The 20,288-nt window shown below is 35.6% G+C and overlaps 1 long non-coding RNA gene across 1 annotated transcript in view; it reads right to left on the reverse strand.

The window, feature by feature from the left end:
* LOC144295500 (uncharacterized) overlaps positions 1–20,288 on the reverse strand; it is a 146,295-nt gene that overhangs the window by 12,053 nt on the left and 113,954 nt on the right. The window contains exon 3 of the long non-coding RNA XR_013362632.1: positions 176–399. This is a non-coding gene — a long non-coding RNA (uncharacterized LOC144295500). The remainder of the gene's footprint in view (positions 1–175; positions 400–20,288) is intronic.

Raw genomic sequence — 20,288 nt, forward strand, 5'->3', positions numbered from 1 at the left:
TGCATATAGAAGTTTGCCCTTAATCCAAAAGTTATAATTCCTTAGTTTCAAAGTTATGTTTTGTATTATTATTTTTTTTTGTCTTTGGATGCCATGACGATGGACAACCATAAGTAACAGTGACTGTTCTAGTTTTATCCCATCTAATCTGTGTAGGTTAGAAATATATACTTACCAAGATGGTTGATATCCTATAGATTCTGTTGTGTTCTGTTGAATTAGTGAAAGATGACTTCTCAGGTGGCATGAAGGATGCAGCTCATGTCCTTGTAGCACACAGTTAAGTAGTAGCATTATAGGATAACACCTGAGATAGGACTAGTCTTTCAGGCAGTCAGCCAGCCCTGTAATGAGGCTTAGATAGCCAGCCTAAACAGCAGCTGGAGGTTTTAACAGATCCTGATTAGAGGAGGGCACAAAGAATCACAGTAAGTCAGGCTGCCATGTTATTTCAGAAATGTTTGTAAGGCCTAAGGAGGATTACCACAGAGAGGGTTTGAAGAGTGGCATGATGGCAGATTTTAAATATTTTACCTGAGACACTTCACTCATAAGAAAGAGTAGCACAATTAGTACTATTGAAAAAGTATTGGTAAGAATAATTATTCAGCCTCAGGAAAAACTATCTAAAAAATAATGCCTTCAAAAATGAATGGTCTTAGAAGAAAATACAGAAAAATAAGTAAATAAAAAAAGAATAAAATACAGAGGATCATCTCCTTGACATAGGTCTGGGTAATTAATTTTTGGATTTGACACCAAAAGCAAGAACAAAAAGCAAAAATAAACAAGTAGGATTACATCAAATTAAAAAAACAAACAAACAAACTTCTGCACAACAAAAGAAATCATCAACAAATGAAAAGGCAACCTACAGAATGGGTGATATTTGGAAATCATATATCTAATAAGGGGTAAACATCTGATATGTATAAAGAGCTTAAACAAATCAATAGCAAGAAAACAAAAAATCCAATTTAAAAATGGGCAGAGGAACTAAATAGACATTTTTTTTTTTTCCAAAGAAGACAACCAGATGGCAAGCAGGTACATGAAAAGGTGCTCATCATCACTGATCATCAAGGCAATGCAAATAAAAACTACAATGAGATATTTTATATCTGTTAGAATGACTACTGTCAGAAAGACAAAAGATACAAGTGTTGGCAAAGGTATAGAAAAAAGGAAACCTTTACTCATGATTGGTGGGAACACAAATTGTTACAGCCACTATAGAAAACATTATGGAAGGTGCTCAAAACTTAAAAAATAGAAGTACTACATGATACAATAATTTCACTTCTGGGTATATATATGAAGGAAACAAAATCACTATCTTAAAAAAAATATCTGCATCCCTATGATCATTGCAGGATTATTTACAATAGCCAAGACATGGACACAACCTAAGTGTCCATCAACAGAAAAATGGATTAAAAAAACGTAGCATGTATATGCAATGGAATATTATTCCTCTAAAAAAAGATGAAAATTTTGACATTTACAACCTGGGTGGACCCTAACAGCATTAGGCTAAGTGAAATATGTCAGACAGAGAAAGACAAATATTAAATAATCCCACTTATATGTGCAATCTGAAAAAACAAAATCTAGAAACAGAGAACAGATAGGTGGTTGACAGCAGTGGGGGGCCAGGGAAATAGGTGAAGGTGGTCAAAAGGCATAAATTCACAGCTATAAGAAAAATTCTTAAGAATTTAATGTATAATAAGGTGATTATAGTTAACAACATTGTACATGTATATAAAAGTTGATAAGGGAGTAAATTTTAAGAGTTCTCATCACAAAAATAAAACTGTGAGGGGATGAATTTTTAACTAAATTTATTGTGATATCACTTGAAAATATATATATGCCACATCATTATCTCACATGCCTTGAACCAATACAATATTATACATCAATTATATCTCAATAAGACTGGAAAAGAATAAACGAATGGATCCAGTGTTTACAAAAATACATGGTGCACTATGTGAGGTAGTGTGCTTCCCTACCTTTTATTTTATTTTTAAAGATTTATTTAGTTGAGGGGAGAGGAGGACAGAGGGAGAGAGAGAATCCCAAGCACACTCCCTGCTGAGCACAGAGCCTGATGTAGGGCTCCATCCCAGGACCCTGAGATCATGACTTGAGCTAAAACCAAGAGTCAGACGCTTAACTGACTGAACCACACAAGTGCCCCCTGCTTTTTTTTTAAGTGTAAATGATTGTTTACCAGAGATATAATAAATTAGATTTATAGATTTGTTATATTTACTATTCTTCATATGATGGTTATAATAATTATTTAATTCATGCAAATCACCTAGAATCATTTCTGCCACATAATTGTTTAACAACTGGTTATCATCTCTATTATTAAAAACAATGTAGTTACTGTGTCATATCAATCACATGATGCACCAGGTTTTCACTTTGTACCCTGTCAAAATGAATTGTGTTTTAAGTAGCAGCATTAGTTAGCTATGTTGTAAATACATAAATGATGATGTGCCTTAAATCAATGATATATTAAATAAAATATGGCACTAGCTTCATTTATCACAGTATGTGCAGTATTCATCTTTGCTTTTCAGATAAAACTGCTACCTGTTTAGGGATTCTGTTGTTGACAGGTAAGTGTTCAGAAGTGGCCCCGAATTATTCTGGAAGTTATACTAGGCCCAAGGCCAGTCACTTCATAACTTGTCCAGTTACCATGAGACGGTCACCAGGAAAGAGCTCCTCCATTTAATGTTAACTGTTTGTATGATCTTGGCTAGTTCTTTTACGATTTACATTATAGAATCTAAGTAAAGATTGCTTAGAGAGAATAGAAAGGGAATGGGGCATGTGCACAGAGATGAACATGGATGCCATGAGAAAGAACAACTAGAATAATAATTTATTTCTAGAGCTTGGTTCTTTCCTGTTCTAAGGACCAATAAGTCTTTAATCTTTAAGATGCTTTTAACATCTGCTCAGTTAGGGCAAAACCGATTCACAAATGTAATATTACATATGCCTGGGCTTGAAAAGACCTTCAAGAAGAATTCAAGATTTGGCAACATGGAGAAGAAACCATCCTAAAAGTAAACCTATTTTTAGTCTGGAGTGTTTCATGGTGGCAAGAAAGTGCTGTGCCCAAGATTGCGAATTCTAGAAACCACCAAGGAGCCGACACCGATGCAAACACATGAGGGTTTATTTACAAGCTCGAGCTTGGGTCCAAGTGTACCCGACACAGTGGAGCAGGGACTTGGACCCTGAGGTGGGTTTCAGCTTAGTTTTAAGGGCTGGTCTAGGGGACCTCCAGAAGGGGTGGAGGAATTTCTCAAGTTCTGTTTACATTCTGATATGGGGCTTTCAAAGGCATTGAGCTCTGTTCTTATTCTAATATGGGGCTTCCTGCCCTTGGCTTGGGCTCTGTTCTCATTCTAATATGGGGCTTTCTAGGATGTTAAGCTGTAAGCTGTTTTCTTCCTGTAACTGAAGTAAGGTAAAGTTCAACTCTTATTCACAGGGGCCTGGGATGGCTGTACTTGTGCTAAAGCTGAACTTAAAGTGGAATGGCCTTAATTTTCTCGGCCTCCACTGAAAGTTCTCAAGTATCTGTCCTTATGTTTTTTTGTTTTTGTTTTTGTTTTGTTTTGTTTTTTCATTAACTGAAGGTTTAAAACTAGTGTTTAAAACATGATCATTATCACCAAGATTTTATGATGACTGGACTGCTCATATGGAATTATTATAAAATGTTTTGCCTATTGTCATAGGGATATTTAGAAATATTAGACCATTTGGGGTATCTGGGTTGCTCAGTTGGTTAAGGGGCTGACTATTGGTTTCAGCTCATGAAACTGATCTCATGGGTTGTGGGATCAAACCCCACATTAGGCTCTGCACTCAGTGGGCAGTCTGCTTGAAGACTTTTTCTCTCTGTGCCTCCTCCCACTCACTCTTTCTAAAATAAATAAATATTTAAAAAAAAAAGAAATATTAGACCATGACATCTCTGTAGTAGAGACTTCCATATTCATTCTCCACTTCCTTTTTTAGTAACAGAACTTTTGATAAAAGCATATCACATAGCCACCCAGTCAGATTACATTTCCTAGCCTCCCTTGTAGTTAGGAGGCACCATGTGAGCAAGCTTTTGCAATGACACATGAGCAGAGTGAAGGATGAAACTTCTGGGTCACTTCTGTATCAGGAAGCTGCTTACTCTACATTTTTTATCTGGAGAAACATGTGACTGGAATGAAAGCCACCCATTGACAATCCAAGTAAAAGGAACATTCTAATGAATGCAGACCAACAAGACAAAGGAACTTAGGCCCTTAGATAACCTTATGAAACACACATTACCTTTTAATGATGGCCTTAACCTTGGCTCCTGGCAAGTTTCCTTTACCTGCTCTCTGCATATGCCTAGCTGCTTCACCACATGAATTCCTTTTTCTCATGTTTCCTGCTAACCTAGTTATTTGAGATAGAAATTTCTATCTTGTTTGACCCACAGTATTCCTTATCTCATATTTCTTAAGAAGCTTAGCATATACCATAACTAATACATTCTTTAATGTATTTTAAATGAAGCTGGGATGATTATTCTTTCTTTCTTTTATAGATTATCTGACTGGTTGTTGTTGATTTTTCTCAAAATAGATGTGAATCTTGCTAAGGCCCTTTACTCACTAATAAGATATATGCTACAAAGGAACTCTCAACATCATGGTACTAACTCTGTCCTTGAAGATCAAGATGGCTTTAAAGATTCCAAATATAATAGACATAAAATAAAAATGAAGAGATTTTAAATTGAGTACTGTCTATTTTAATCATAGAAGTCTTTAGAAAGGTCAGCTATGGACTAAAGGTATGAAATCTACCCAAACAGATCAAGAAATCCATGAAAAGAAAGGATAATCACTAGATAATTATTTTGTAATCTTAAAGAGGTTGCTATTTACGTAAGAGAATAATAGGAAAAGATTTATGTATAAACTGTTTTGACTATGTATACACATATGTTTAGATATTTGGATTTGGATCTCATTTTAATAAAACAAACTTGTTTTAAAATGAGTTGGATGTCATGGGGTTTCTGTTCACTGCAACTGTCTTACTTCTTTCAGTGAAAATTTCAAGAAAGTCCAAGTAGCATTCATGTTGTTGAGATAACATGTTTCTACATAAAAAAAAAAAAAAAAGACAGAAATGAAAATCATAAGAAAAAAAATCCTGGTAGTTGGTATGCTCAAAACAAAATACAGATCAATTACTTTTATCCCTTCATTGATAGTTCAAGCTGGAAGCAATCTCAACTCTATTCCCTTGACTCGCAAATGAGAAATTAGAGGCCAAAAGAGTTAGACAATGTAATAAGATTAATCAAGGTCACAAAGCTAATTACAGACAGAGTCAAGATTAAAACATTGGTTTCCTGGTTTCCAGTCCTGGCCTTTTCCCACTGAGCCATATTGTCATTAAAGCTCTATTTAAAAGTAATCTGGTTAAAAATACAGCTAAAGAGAAGAAGCAAGTCTTTCCAGGTTGTTTAATCAAATGCAAAATTCCTCAAAGTTTACTCACATAAAGCACTTGTGGCTGGAGCGCCAGTCTTTTGCTAGGGTACTGCATGTCAAATCAAAGAAATCGGAGTATGAACATGACTAGGAAGAGCTGCAAAGTGTAACATTGGGCAGTGGGACTCAGGTCACATTTTGAATGGCTGGAAAGAGGGGAGGATTTAAGCCCCAAATATGGGGCTTAAAGGAAGAATAAATCTGTTAACAGAGCAATTACTCATGTCCTCAGTAAACTGCCTCCTTCAAGGATTAGCAGATAAATCTAGGCCTAGGCATTAGTGTTTTCTTGGCACATCTTCTTCCTTCTGGACATCAATAACAATGTATTTACCCAATTATCAGCTAATCCCACTTAAATTGATCAATTGATAGCTCCCCAGTCCTTTCAAAGCACTGCTTTGTTTTCTTTGGCCTCAAAAACCTAAAAATATTTCTAGAGGTCAGAAAAGTACAAATTGCAAATTTATTATTCTTGGAGTCACAGGATGACCTTTAACCTGATTTTTCAGAACCAGCAAGGAGCCTTGGAAAAGTGATTTCCATTAAAGTAAACAGAACTCCAAGGGCTTAAAGGTGGCTTGGAGACTTAACCCCTTCAGGGGCTCAGCCCGCACTGAGAGGAGGAATTGGTAGTCACACAAGACACCTGCCATTTCTACATCAATTCATTCCGAAACAGGATACTCATTTTGTTATTTTTTTTTTTTTTCACTTGCCTTTGCAACTAAACAATACGGGAGAAATCGTTACACAGTGAGAATTCCTTTGAAGAAAATAATTTTCCCTTCACACAAATTAAACATTAGATGGGTTTAATTTAAATAAGGATATCACAGATCTTCAACTGTCCATTTGAAATTCTTAGAACAGGGTAAGAACTGCTCAGAGTCCAATGTTTTTCATAGTTTTAGAGGAGTTCACAGATTTTGCAAAAGAAAATGCAGGACATCCAGTTAAATTTGAATTTAAGTTTGAAATTCAATATCAAGGGATATTTCTCAGTATAAATATGTCCTACATATTTCATGAGACATACTTAAAATAAAGAATTCATCTGTTGGGTGCCTGAGTGGCCCAGTCGGTTAAGCAGCAGACTCTTGTCAGCTCAGGTCATGATCTCAAGGTTGTGTGATCCAGCCCCATGTTGGGCTCTGTGCTTAGTGTGATCTGCTTGGGATTGTCTCCCTCTTCTGCCCCTCCCCTGTTCACTTTTTCTCAAATAAATAAATAAATAAATAAATCTTTAAAAAATCTATCTGTTGTTATAAGTCCAAATGTAACTGGTATCTGTAGAGTCCCACATTTTGTTTAGCAATATCATAATGAGGGACCCTAACATTTTAGCTACTAATGGTGCAGTGGTTGCCAAATAGCAAAGGATGACAGACACTGATGCATGATGCAATTTAGGCCTAGCTAGGTTCAGAATATGTCACCTCAAATGTGGTACTTTGACATATTCAATATTTTCAGCTGAAGGAGTTTGAGAAAATGGCAGAAGCAGAAAGGTCTCTCTGACCTAGCCCTTTCCTTCCCTGAAACAAGTCATAAGACTCTCATGTGAGAAGTACCCTCTCCATACCTTTCCTGAGAAGAAAGGGACATCCTTTTTATCTCCAAGAGGAAAGAGAAGAATCTGAACCAACAGGCCTCATGGTTTCCTCCATTTACTACACTTAGCTTATATTCTTTGCCCTATCACCTTGTTCTACAACTACCCACTCTGCATCCCACATGGCAGTAAAGCACTCAAGTGTAATGGTTTCTTCAGGTCTTTATTTCCCTACAAAGGCTCTGTGATCTATATTAAATAAATTTATATGCTTCACTCCTGTTAATTCCTCTTGAACAGTTTAATTTTCAGACCTAGCCAGGGATCTTAAGAGAGTTGAGGAAACTTCTTTCCACCCCTCCAGGACATAGTCTGACTTATATCAGTCTAAAAATCAAGACAGCAAAGGATTTCAGCAAGGTCTATGAGAGAGAAAGTCATTCTTCATCGACACCATCTCTACAATTTGCCTATTTCATTTTCAGCTGCATCTCTCAGTTCTCTCTGGAATCTTCTTCCCCCAGACAAGTTTCCTTCTGCTACCCTGAGAATGGACTTGGTTATTCCCCACATTCTCCATAGATATTTTGATCACATTGTTCTCCCATCTGGTACACACTTTTCCCATCTGTAGTTTCTTTAATCATTTAATCCCAATCACCATTTAAATCCTATTTCATCTGCAAAACTTCCCTTGTTAGCATATGGCTCTCCTCCTCAATTTGAAACACTAGAGAACATTCTAGGTCCTTTATTTGGCACTTACATTTCAACATGGTTCTTTAAGTTGCTAATTCATCCTCTCTCTGCCTCTTTCTGTCTGTCTCTGTCTCTGCCTCTGTCTCTGTTTCTCTCTCTCTCTCTCTCTCTCTCACACACACACACACACACCCTGCCTCTTGTTTTTTTAGTTAGAATAATATCCTGAAGGGAGGCATGGTGATGTATTTCATTGCCATTAATGTGCCAGATCTGGGTTAATAGTTTCGATATTTAGTTGCTCTCCTAACTTAAAGTCATTCTCTATCTCCTTGAATTAATCTAAACCATCTGTTCATTCATTTAATAACATTTTCTCAGCACCTATCATATGCCAGATGTTTCCTTAGTTTTCAGATAATTAAAATAGAAGTTGAATGAGGGCAGACATTCAGTTTTGTTTAGCTAAATCTACAAAAATTAGAAAATGTCTGGCACAACATAAGTGCTCAATGAATATGGGTTGAATAAATAAAATAGGACCTACTATTTATTCCTTATTTTAAACCCAGCTTTTCTTACTTCTCAAGATGTCATCTCTTTTATTTTTTTAAAGGTTTTATTTATTTATTCATGAGAGACAGATAGAAAGAGGCAGAGACATAGGCAGAGGTAGAAGCAGTTCTCCCTGTGGGGAGCCTAATTCGGGACTGGATTCCAGGATCCAGGGATCATGACCTGAGCCAAAGGCAGATGCTCAACCACTGGGCCACCATGTGCCTCCATCTCTTTTTTTTTTTTTAAACATTTGTATCAGCATCTGTAATGGTTACATTGACTTCAATATTTTTTAGCTCAGCATTAATCCAGGTTGCTACCAGGATTATAGCTCCCAAATCAGTTCTAACATCTTTACTTCTCAGTTTATGTACCTTCTAAGATATCCTGTTCCATGAAAGATAAATCCATCCTCTTAAGAATGGCATGATCCAACTTCACAATTTGTGCCTAACTGAAGTCTACAGATTTAACTGCTTATTCTCTAACTCCCCATCATGCTTCAACCAAATCCATCTAATTCCCCTTTGTGAGGTTGTAAATAGCTAGAGTTGTGTGGAGCCAGGTGTTTGGTAAAATAAGGGGTAGGGGTCACTGAACATTCTCATCATTTTTAAATTCACCAGGCATTTTTCTGTATGATGCTTTGCGTATGTTATTACTGTCTAAAAGGTTCCTTGCTTGTCTTTGCCTGAAAATCCCATTATTTATGTTCCTTCTCCTCACATATAATTTTCTATGTTATTCCCATCTGCCTTCCTGATTTAAAAAGAAAAGTTCTATTCTGTGTTTTCCTACGTAATACTTTCCTTTGGTGCAGCCCGGTTGGCCCAGTGGTCTAGCGCCACCTTTAGCCAGGGCGTGATCTTGGAGACCTGAGATCGAGTCCACGTTGGGCTCCCGGCGTGGAGCCTGCTTCTTCCTCTGCCTGTGTCTCTGCCTCTCTCTCTCTCTCTCTCTGTCTCTCTCTCTCTCTATCTCTCATGAATAAATAAATAAATAAAATCTTATGTCTGCCAGGGTGAGCATGCTAAGTTATAGCTGGACTAGTCTCTGAGCTCCTGGTATGCAGAGACCCTGTTTTGTCTATCTCTGTATATTAGTTCCCCTAACATGTGTTAAATAGAATATGAATTATTTTGATATGGGAATTCCACTTGTGTAGAGTCTTTCTTGTTTCTTAATGTCCATCATATGAATACAATCCCTCCCTGATTCCTTTATATTTTGCTCAACATCAGAATTATAGGCAAGTATCCTTTCTGTAACTGTGCAATGCTAAAGAGATAGCCAGCACCCTCATGCAGGCTCACAGAGGCAAGACAGCATTTCCAGGTGTATGGATCTGCCAGGGTTGCAACTTTGGGATTAGAAATGTCAAGCCAAAACCTCACTGGAATTCTAGATATCTCACAAAGGCTCTATCTCTAATGTAAGCTTTAGGAAAGAGGGAGATTTTATATCTTTCATTCACTTCTCTATTCCCAGCACCTGTTACTGCAGTAGGAATATAATAATCACCAAGTTAATGCCTGCTAATTAGTTAAAAACCACTTGTCTAAAGCCACACACCTGGTAAACATCAGAATTATAACTGAAAATTCTGAAAATCATTCTCTCACTAGCCTGCTACCTCTTAGATGGCAATCTAAACTCAAGTTCCAAAATATGTGCGTGGAGATGTCTCCACCTATACAAACTAATCTGTATACTCAGATTTGGTCATCTGGTGCTAAGTGCCTTCTCATTCTTTCTAATGTAAATGGGTAATATTTATCAATTTTACATTATTAGTAGGTACACTGTAGGCCTTTGAACTCATGAATATACTATCAATATTAATGTTAATAGTAACATAAACAATCGATGTAAAAAATTCATTAGTAACATTTTTAAAATGATGAAACTGAGTTACACTGAGGCTAACTAATATGTGAAAGTTCAAATAGTAGTTTCTGAGCTGGTCAATCAAGCTTCATATATTAGACACTTAACCTCTACCCTCTAGAAAAGTCAAAATAATCAGTATCTCTAAAACTTGGGAAGAGCTATTAGCTTGAGTCCAGCACACCAGCTTCTGAAGGTTTACCAGTATCTTCAGAGTAACATGTGAACTGACCCCTGCTGTGCTACTGTCACTAATGATGTGAAATGGCATCTCTTACAGCTTCCTTTTGTCAGCAATGACAGTATTTTACAGACCTCTCTACTTGACCATAAATTTAGGTGTTGAATCTGTGAAAGCAGGCAGGAAAATAGAATAAACACAAGACATAAAATCATTTAACAGAAGACCAGACGTGAGCCCCAGTATTAGATATATAAAAAGGCACATTGAGGTATAATGGCTAACATACTGAAAACATGTAACTTTCAAAGACATTCACTGCTTTTTAAATAAGAAATGCTTTATTTTTTTAATACTTTATTTTTGATTAAATTTATGTGGCACTTTTTTACCACTTAGTTGTTCCAGAGACCGATATGGAAGCACAACTGTTTTGGGGGAAAAAAAAGAATGAAAAATCAAAAAAGCTCTAAACTAGGATAATTTACTTGGCAGACTTTATGCTATGTTATTGAAGAAAATGAAACATACATAATATTAGATACACCAAACATACAAACATAAACGACCACAGGAACGAAAACAGGATGTGTGTATATCTTTTTGCATTTATAAGTAATGAAAACACAAATAGAATACTTTTTAATTTGTAATATTCCTTAGCCAATCCATATTCCCCCAATTCTCCTTTTTGTTTAAGAATGGTTAGGTACATTGAGGCTGATTACCTACTATCTTTGGGGATGAAGTAAGTTCAGAGTCATTATCTCAAAAAGAAGGAACCCCTTACTTAGCTTGAAGCAGTTCCTCTTTTCCTCCCATATTCTCTGTGTGCTTCAATTCTCAACCAACCATTCTCTTCCTTTCAATCCATTAGACATCTTCAGTGTTCTCCTTCCTTAATGAGCTGTCTATATTCATGTTTACTCCTTTTTTTGTTGATATTTTTGTATTTATTTTGTCCTTTTTATGCACTAAACAATTTTTAAATTTATCTCCACACACAAATCATGTGTGCTATGTAAAGTATAATATAGGAATGTAAATATATAGTACAGACATAAGTATTTTCCAAGTGTTGTAACTTTTTTTTTTAAGATTTATTTATTTATTCATGAGAGACACACACACAGAGAGAGAGAGAGAGAGAGAGAAGCAGAAGCTCAGGCAGAGGGAGAAGGAGGCTCCATGCAGGGAGCCTGACGTGGAACTCAATCCCAGGACTCCAGGATCAGGACCTGGGCTGAAGGCGGCGCTAAACCGCTGGGCAACTGAGGCTGCCTGTGTTGTAACTTTTTTAATGGTGATTATTTCTGTTTTCATTATATCATTACATATATTTTTTTTTTTTTTCAATTTTTTGACTTGGGACACCTGGGTGGCTCATTGATTGAGCATCTGCCTTCAGCTCAGGGTGTGATCCCAGAGTCCTGGGATGGAGTCCCACATTGGGCACCCTGTATGGAGCCTGCTTCTTCTTCCTCTGCCTATGTCTCTACCTCTCCCTCTCTCTCTCTCTGTGTCTCTCATGAATAAATAAATAAAATCTTTAAAAAAATAAATAAATACATAAATTTTTTGACTTAAACAGAATTTATATTGTTGAAATTATAAGAAACAGATCTAAACTTAATTTTTTTTCTAAATGACTACCCAACTCTTTATCATTTGTCGATTAATTCATATTTTTACCACTGATTTAGAAATGTCTCCTAAACAACTACATATCTCTATATACTTGGATTTATCCTAGATTTTCTTTTCAGTGCTCTGACCTATCAATTCATGAGTTTTTTCGTATCACTTTGCTCTTTATTTGGTTCTTTAAACATTTACACTTGGCCGCAGTTAACAATTTTCAGAGTATGGTGATTTAAGACTTTTGTCATCCCAACATACATTTTTAATAAGGATTCATGGCTTGGAGGGATTTTCCAGCAGTTTCACTGATTTGTTTATACTTTTCTGTGTTTGTTCAGTTTATATCTGAATGGAGAGTAAGTCACGTATCCATATAGTACAAGAAGACTGAAGCACAAAAAGTTATATTTTCATAAAAAAAAGTTTTGTTATGACTTTGTAACACATCTCAATATTTTATAAGAATAATTTTCCATTATTTTTCCCCTTGCTATTTTTGTTTTTTTATAAACTTGAGCATCAGTTTAATTAATTTAAAAAATCTATCTATATTTTTACTATTCTTATTGCTCTACTTCCTTCCAGAAAACAAAAGTCTGGAGGTTCCTCTAACTCTTCTCTCTTCCAGAGAGCCCTTTTAACCAGAACCCCAGGCAATTCTATGCATGCACTACTTTGAAACTGGTTTAGCCTAAGGCTTCAATGAATGCTCCATCCACAACTTTCACAATTACTCAGAGTCAAATCATTAATAAACTGCTTAATTATTTCCCCAGATTGCTTTTCCTTGTGTATACTCTGATATTCAACTTTCTTTTTGAGTTCCAGGACTGCTGGATAATCTTCTCTATGAATTGTGTCATATGACCCATTACAGAAGCACTTTTCTTTTTTTTTTTTTTAGTTTATTTTTTGTTACTATTAATAATGTTGTCAAGATAAAATTCACATATCACACGATTCACCCATTTGGAGTGTATATACTTCAATAGTTTTAGGGTATTCGCAGATTTGTGCAAATATGATTACAGTCAATTTAAGAATATTTTTTTACCTCAAAAAGAAACCCCATACCTTTTAGATATCATATCACCTCCACCCTCATAACTCCAAAACCTAAAGAGAGTCACTAATCTATTTTATGATTTATAGATTTGACTTTTCTAGTTATTTCATATAAAAGGAATTATGTTATATGTGGCTTTTGTAACCAGCTTCTTTCACTTTACACAGTGTTTTCGAGGTTCATCCATGCTGTAGCACATACCAATATTTTATTCTTTTATAGGGCTTAAATATATTCAATTGTATGGACATACCATAAGTTGTTTATCTATTCTTCAGTGGATGGGCATTTGGGTTTTCCATTTTTGACTCATGCTGATATGAACATTCCTGTACAAGTTTTTAAATGGACATATATTTTCATTTCTCTTGAAATGAATACTTGGGGGTATGAATCCTGAGTCCTATGGTAACTCTGTTTAGCAATTTGAGAAATTGCCAGATTGTTACCCAAAGTGACTGCACTACTTTATATTCTCAACAACAGTTTGAGAGGGTTCCATTTCTCCACATCCTCACATTATTATATGATGATTTGATTATAGTCATCATACTAGTGGTATGAAGTGATATCTCAATGCAGTTTTGATTCACATTTTCTTGCCAGATAATGATGTCAAATAAAAAGATGGGACTTCCAGAAAGTGCAACAGATTTTGTACTTGGGAAGGAAGACATTTGAGAAGTTACAATTGCTGACCAATGAGCAGGGTACACAATAATTTCAGATCAGACATAGGTAACTACTGTGTAAATATAGTTATTACATTGTTCTGGGTCAAAGAGAAAATTACGAATTTATAACAAATTCTCAAAATAACAGAATCCACACTTGCAGTGGGTCCTCCTTGAGGAACTAGCTAATTTCCCACATCCCTGGATTTGGATACTTAGCAAGTGGGTCATCTTAAAATTATTTATATTAATGTATTCAAACACAATTTCTTGGGTGCCTACTATTAGCTAGCTACTGTTCTAGGAGCTGAAAATACATTGGAAAACAAACATTTTTCAGACATGAAGCTTTAATTCTGCTGGTGCAAACCAACCACAGGTCAACAAATAAACAAAATGCATTGTTTTTTGGGGTAGTGCAAAGTGCTATGGAGATAAAGAGAATTAGACAACTAGATAGAAAGATTTGAGGCACTAAGGTTAATCATTTCAAATAGGACAGTTAGGAAAGGCTTTGCAGATAAGGTGATATCTGAACCCAAACTGAATGAATGTGAAGAAGTAAATGCTGAGCATATTCCAGGACGTAAAGAAGTAAATCTTGAGCAGTCCCAAAAGGAACAGCAAGTGTAAGTGTCCCAAGGCAGAAAGGTGCTTGGTATGTTCACTGAAACAGATTTAAGCAGAATAAAAGTTGGAGGAGATAAGAAGATGAGGTTACAGAAGTACTGGGCATGGGAACATATTAGGAAGACCTTCTAGGCCATCTGAAGAACTCTGGCTTTTATTCAGTGAGCTGATAAGCCACTAAGGGTTTCTCCATACAGAATTGACATAATCATACTTTTATTTCAAAGGATCAATTTGGTTTGGGATTGAAAATGAACTTAAGGTGAGGGCAAGGGTAGAAGTGAGGATCTTAGAAGATCATTGCACCAAAGTGTGAGATGATGTTGACCTGTACCTTGGTGGTACTGGTGTTATTGAGAAGTAGATTTGGGAACTGAGTATTTTGATGATCACACAAAATTTATGGGTAAATTGTGAACGCAGTGTGAGTCCACTGTTGGCCTGAGTAGGTCATGGGACACGGGAAAAAATGGGAGGAGAAGGGCAATTTTCGAGGTCCATACATTTTAGAAGCTTGTTTTGAGCCACTTAAATATTTAGATGTTATTTAAATGTACACTTAGAGATGTCATTTAGGCAGTTGAGCATGCATAGCTGGAGTTGCTGGGTGTTGTGGCTAGGGATATACTTTGGTGTATTATTATCATAGAGATGATATTTAAAGCTATGAACCTGATGGAATAACCTAGATGATGAGTGAAGGTAGGCAAGAGAAGATATTTGCTCCTTCTTCTTCTTTTCAAAATTTATTTTAGAGAGAGAGAGAGAAAGAGAGAGAGGAGAGAGAGCATGTGAGCATGTATGAGCAGAGGGTGGGTGCAGAGAGAGAAGGAGAGAGAGAATCCCAAGCAAACCATGCTGAGCATGGAGCCCAACTCAGGGCTCAATGTCACAAGATCATGATCTCACTGAGATTATGACCTGAGCCAAAATCAAGAGTTGGATGCTCAAACAACTGCTTCTTGATGTCCCAAGTATCTGCTTCTTGATCTAAAATAATTAAAGTCAATTTTTGTCTTGCCTAATGGGTTTTTCTATCATAACTTTTTTTCTACATTCCAAATGATCTTAAGCTGGGGATAGATGATCCAAAGACTTGGGTTCAAAGATTCAGACACAGGGGAAAGAGGTGGTTAAGAAAAATAATAATATAGATAAATATACATTAGGGATAGAAAAATGAGGAGGAAGGAACCCAAATTCTTTGTGTTTTCACAAAGACTATGGCTGACTCAACCTGCTCTTTCTGAGAGGTTGTGCATTTTCATCACAGACACCAAATTCCTTTTAGGCAGTTTATATCCCCAATAATAGCCACAAAGCAGTCAAGCATGCTCATGATAGCAAGGAGTATGCAGTTAGAGGAAAAGTTTCACACCCTGATCAATTTATTAGCTGTGTTACTTTACATTAGTCACTGACATTTCCTGGGTTGGGATTATTTATTTTTAAAATGTGTACAGTAATTTCAGCATCTCAGAGAACCATTTTTGAGGATCAAGTAAAATAATAACTTTGAAAGAGTTCTGTGAATTATAGAGGCTACTTAATAGACACAAAATTTCATTTTTGATCTTGGAATCAGTAGAGTTTGGTAATCCTGGTCCAAAGCAAATGGCCATTAAGGAATAGAAAGTTAAAACTCCTGAATATTAGCAAATGTTTTACCACTAGTTGGGCTTTTTTCTTCTGCATACAGTTCAAGGTTCAGAAATTAACATTACTGATGTGTTTGAGAGGATGCAGGTGGCAAGAGTTTGGCAGGGACAAAAGACAGATTTTAAAAAGGAAAAAATGGATCTATTGCTTTGAGAGCATTAGAAGCAGCATTGAACACTTCAGTATGATTGCTTAGCAAAATGACTGTGGAGGGAATAAGAGAATTTGTGATAGTCAGTAGTATGTTTTCCACACTACACTTTTCCGGTTTCCTACAACAATTTTTCATACAGTTATTTGTGCATGCATGGTTCCTGTCTGTTTTCTGATGTTTCTCACATCACCTCTTAGTCACAGTCAGAAAATGTTAAAATAGAATTCAAAGTAAAAAATCCTAGAGCATAGTCTAATAAGTAATAAAAGTAGTAATAGTGGTTACTGATTGCCCAATGCCTGGTTTAGGTACACAACAAATATCTCTATATTCTTTATGTTTATCTTATAAGATAGATAATGCTGTTTCTTATATAGATAAAAAATATTGACATTCAAAACAAATGCATCATTTTATGACAACGACATTACTAACCAGGATAAAATGCAGTTTGGTTGGACTCCAGAGCTTAGAGGCAAAGTAGTGGGATATTTCAACTTACTGTCAAATTGCCCAGAGAGAGGTTTTAAATGCATATGTGTGTGTGTATATGGGTGTGAGCATGTGTGTGTGTACATGGATAAAGAAAGAGAAGGACAAAACAAAAAAGGACAGAATATGGTCAACTGATGATTCTGGGTAAAAGGTTTATATATGTGTTGTTTTATTTTTTGCAAACTGCCTGATGCTTAAAGGTATATAAAAATTAAAACTTATAGAATAAAAATAAAATAAATAGAACAGCTACCACTTGAACCCACTCATCAGAATAAGCAATGAACAGTCAACCATCATGTGCATCCTAGAATACAAAACAAATTATATAGAGTCACCTGTTAATTATTCTTTACAAAATGTTTAACTTGCAACTAGTCTTCAGATTCAATTACAATTTATAGAAAATACAAGAGACAAAAGTACAAATGAAATGACACCACAAGAAAACAGTCATCAAGATTCAGAAATTGTAACATTCTATAGGAAAAATTGGCTAGTGAAAAATTGATGTCATGAAAACTGTAGATCTGTTTTAGATTAAATGTGACTCAGGAAGCACAATCAAAGGCAGATTATCTGTGACAATTCAAGAAAACTTGGAGAAATTTGAGTAGGGAGTTTTTATTAAATTATGATAAGAACTATTATTTTATTTGTGTTCATGAAATCATGTTTCTGTAGGAGAATTTAAATTTTTGTTGTATTTTAGAAAAGTATAATGAATTGTTTATCAGTGATTATCATGATGTCTTAAAAGTTAATTTAAAATATTTTAGAAAAAATAGATCAAAATATGGGTAATATTAACAAATTTAAGAACTAGGTGATGAGCATATGAATGACAATTAAACCACTCTTTAAAAATTTTGTATAGTTGTACATTTTCGAACATATTTGCTATAAATTAAAAAATAAATAAAATTGTGAGTCACTGACCAAAGCAGACTGGTAAACATCAACTTCTGTAGGCAGAGAAGTCAGAAGGAAGACATTTGAGAAGTTACAATTGCTGACCAATGAGCAGGGTACACAATAATTTCAGATCAGGCATAGGCAACTACTGTGTAAATATAGTTATTACATTGTTCTGGGTCAGAGAAAAAATTACAAATTACAACAAATTCTCAAAAAAACAGAATCCACACTTGCAGTGGGTCCTCCTTGAGGAACTGGCTAATTTCCCACATCCCTGGATTTGGATACTTAGCGAGTGGGTCATCTTAAAATGACAGTTTTTCCAATTTTGCAACTAGCATGCTTATTATGTCACAGAAAAAGAATGCTCTAAAGTTAATTAAGGATGTCATTAAGAATCACAAACAGATCTTTTGCTGACAAGAATGAAAGAGAAAAGAGAAAAAAAAAAAAAGAATGAAAGAGAAGAAAAGAAAAGTACAATCAAGCCATAAAAAGCTGCTCTAAGTTGGATAGAAAAAACAAAAGAGAATTGAACCCATGGTAGACAAGAAGTTAGAATAATAAAAGGCCTTATTTTTATTTCACTTTTACAGATACCTTAATAGAAAATAAAATAATTATGCTGGCCCATATTTATAGATATAAGTGAGATATTACTACATGTAGAAGAGATAATATAGGCAATTCTAAAGACATTTTAATATGTATCTATAAAAATGCAGATATGAGTGGTACAGAATTATGATGAGGAGGAAACTATGGCAGTTACTAGCCAGTATAATTATCAATTCAGAAGGAAAGATTTAACTTTGAGGAAATTGAAGTTGAATTATAGGTTTAAGGAGAAATGAAGTTGAAAGCTTGGATTTGCCATGGGATATTCCTGCTATCATTCTAACAAGAAGGTAATTAGTATGCTGAAGAGTTGTAAGGATTACAAGTGACAAATTAAACATTAATGATATGCTTATTCATTCAACCATATTATCAGAAATATTTTAGTAGACACATTACAAAGTCTGTAGAATAAAGACAAAAAGTATTTTTAAAACTTCGTGTTTACAAGAGAGATAGATATGTAAATAATCACCATAAAATTAGTGAATTTCTGTTTAATGTAACTCATTTATGCTCTGTGCTTCTGGGTTCTATTCATTAAAGACAATATAAGCTTTACAAGCTTGAAGCATTTGAAAAACTAAAAGGAAGCTGGACACTAATAAACTCATACAGCAATTTGGTAGGGTGGCAGGATACAAAATCAATGCCCAGAAATCAATGGCATTTCTATACACTAACAATGAGACTGAAGAAAGAGAAATTAAGGAGTCAATCCCATTTACAATTGCACCCAAAAGCAGAAGATACCTAGGAATAAACCTAACCAAAGAGGTAAAGGATCTATACCCTAAAAACTATAGAACACTTCTGAAAGAAATTGAGGAAGACACAAAGAGATGGAAAACTATTCCATGCTCATGGATTGGCAGAATTAATATTGTGAAAATGTCAATGTTACCCAGGGCAATATACACGTTTAATGCAATCCCTATCAAAATACCATGGACTTTCTTTTTTTTTTTTTTAATTTATTTTTTATTGGTGTTCAATTTACTAACATACAGAATAACCCCCAGTGCCCATCACTCATTCACTCCCACCCTCCGCCCTCCTCCCCTTCTACCACCCCTAGTTCGTTTCCCAGAGTTAGCAGTCTTTACGTTATGTCTCCCTTTCTGATATTTCCCACACATTTCTTCTCCCTTCCCTTATATTCCCTTTCACTATTATTTATATTCCCCAAATGAATGAGAACATATAATGTTTGTCCTTCTCCGACTGACTTACTTCACTCAGCATAATACCCTCCAGTTCCATCCACGTTGATGCAAATGGTGGGTATTTGTCATTTCTAATAGCTGAGGAATATTCCATTGTATACATAAACCACATCTACTTTATCCATTCATCTTTCGTTGGACACCGAGGCTCCTTCCACAGTTTGGCTATTGTGGACATTGCTGCTATAAACATCGGGGTGCAGGTGTCCCGGCATTTCATTGCATTTGTATCTTTGGGGTAAATCCCCAGCAGTGCAATTGCTGGGTCGTAGGGCAGGTCTATTTTTAACTGTTTGAGGAACCTCCACACAGTTTTCCAGAGTGGCTGCACCAGTTCATATTCCCACCAACAGTGTATGAGGGTTCCCTTTTCTCCGCATCCTCTCCAACATTTGTTGTTTCCTGCCTTGTTAAATTTCCCCATTCTCACTGGTGTGAGGTGGGATCTCATTGTGGTTTTGATTTGTATTTCCCTGATGGCAAGTGATGCAGAGCATTTTCTCATGTGCGTGTTGGCCATGTCTATGTCTTCCTCTGTGAGATTTCTGTTCATGTCTTTTGCCCATTTCATGATTGGATTGTTTGTTTCTTTGGTGTTGAGTTTAATAAGTTCTTTATAGATCTTGGAAACTAGCCCTTTATCTGATATGTCATTTGCAAATATCTTCTCCCATTCTGTAGGTTGTCTTTGAGTTTTGTTGACTGTATCCTTTGCTGTGCAAAAGCTTCTTATCTTGAT

This window comes from Canis aureus, chromosome 23 (genome assembly GCF_053574225.1).
Source record: "Canis aureus isolate CA01 chromosome 23, VMU_Caureus_v.1.0, whole genome shotgun sequence".
Taxonomy (NCBI): Eukaryota; Metazoa; Chordata; class Mammalia; order Carnivora; family Canidae; genus Canis; species Canis aureus.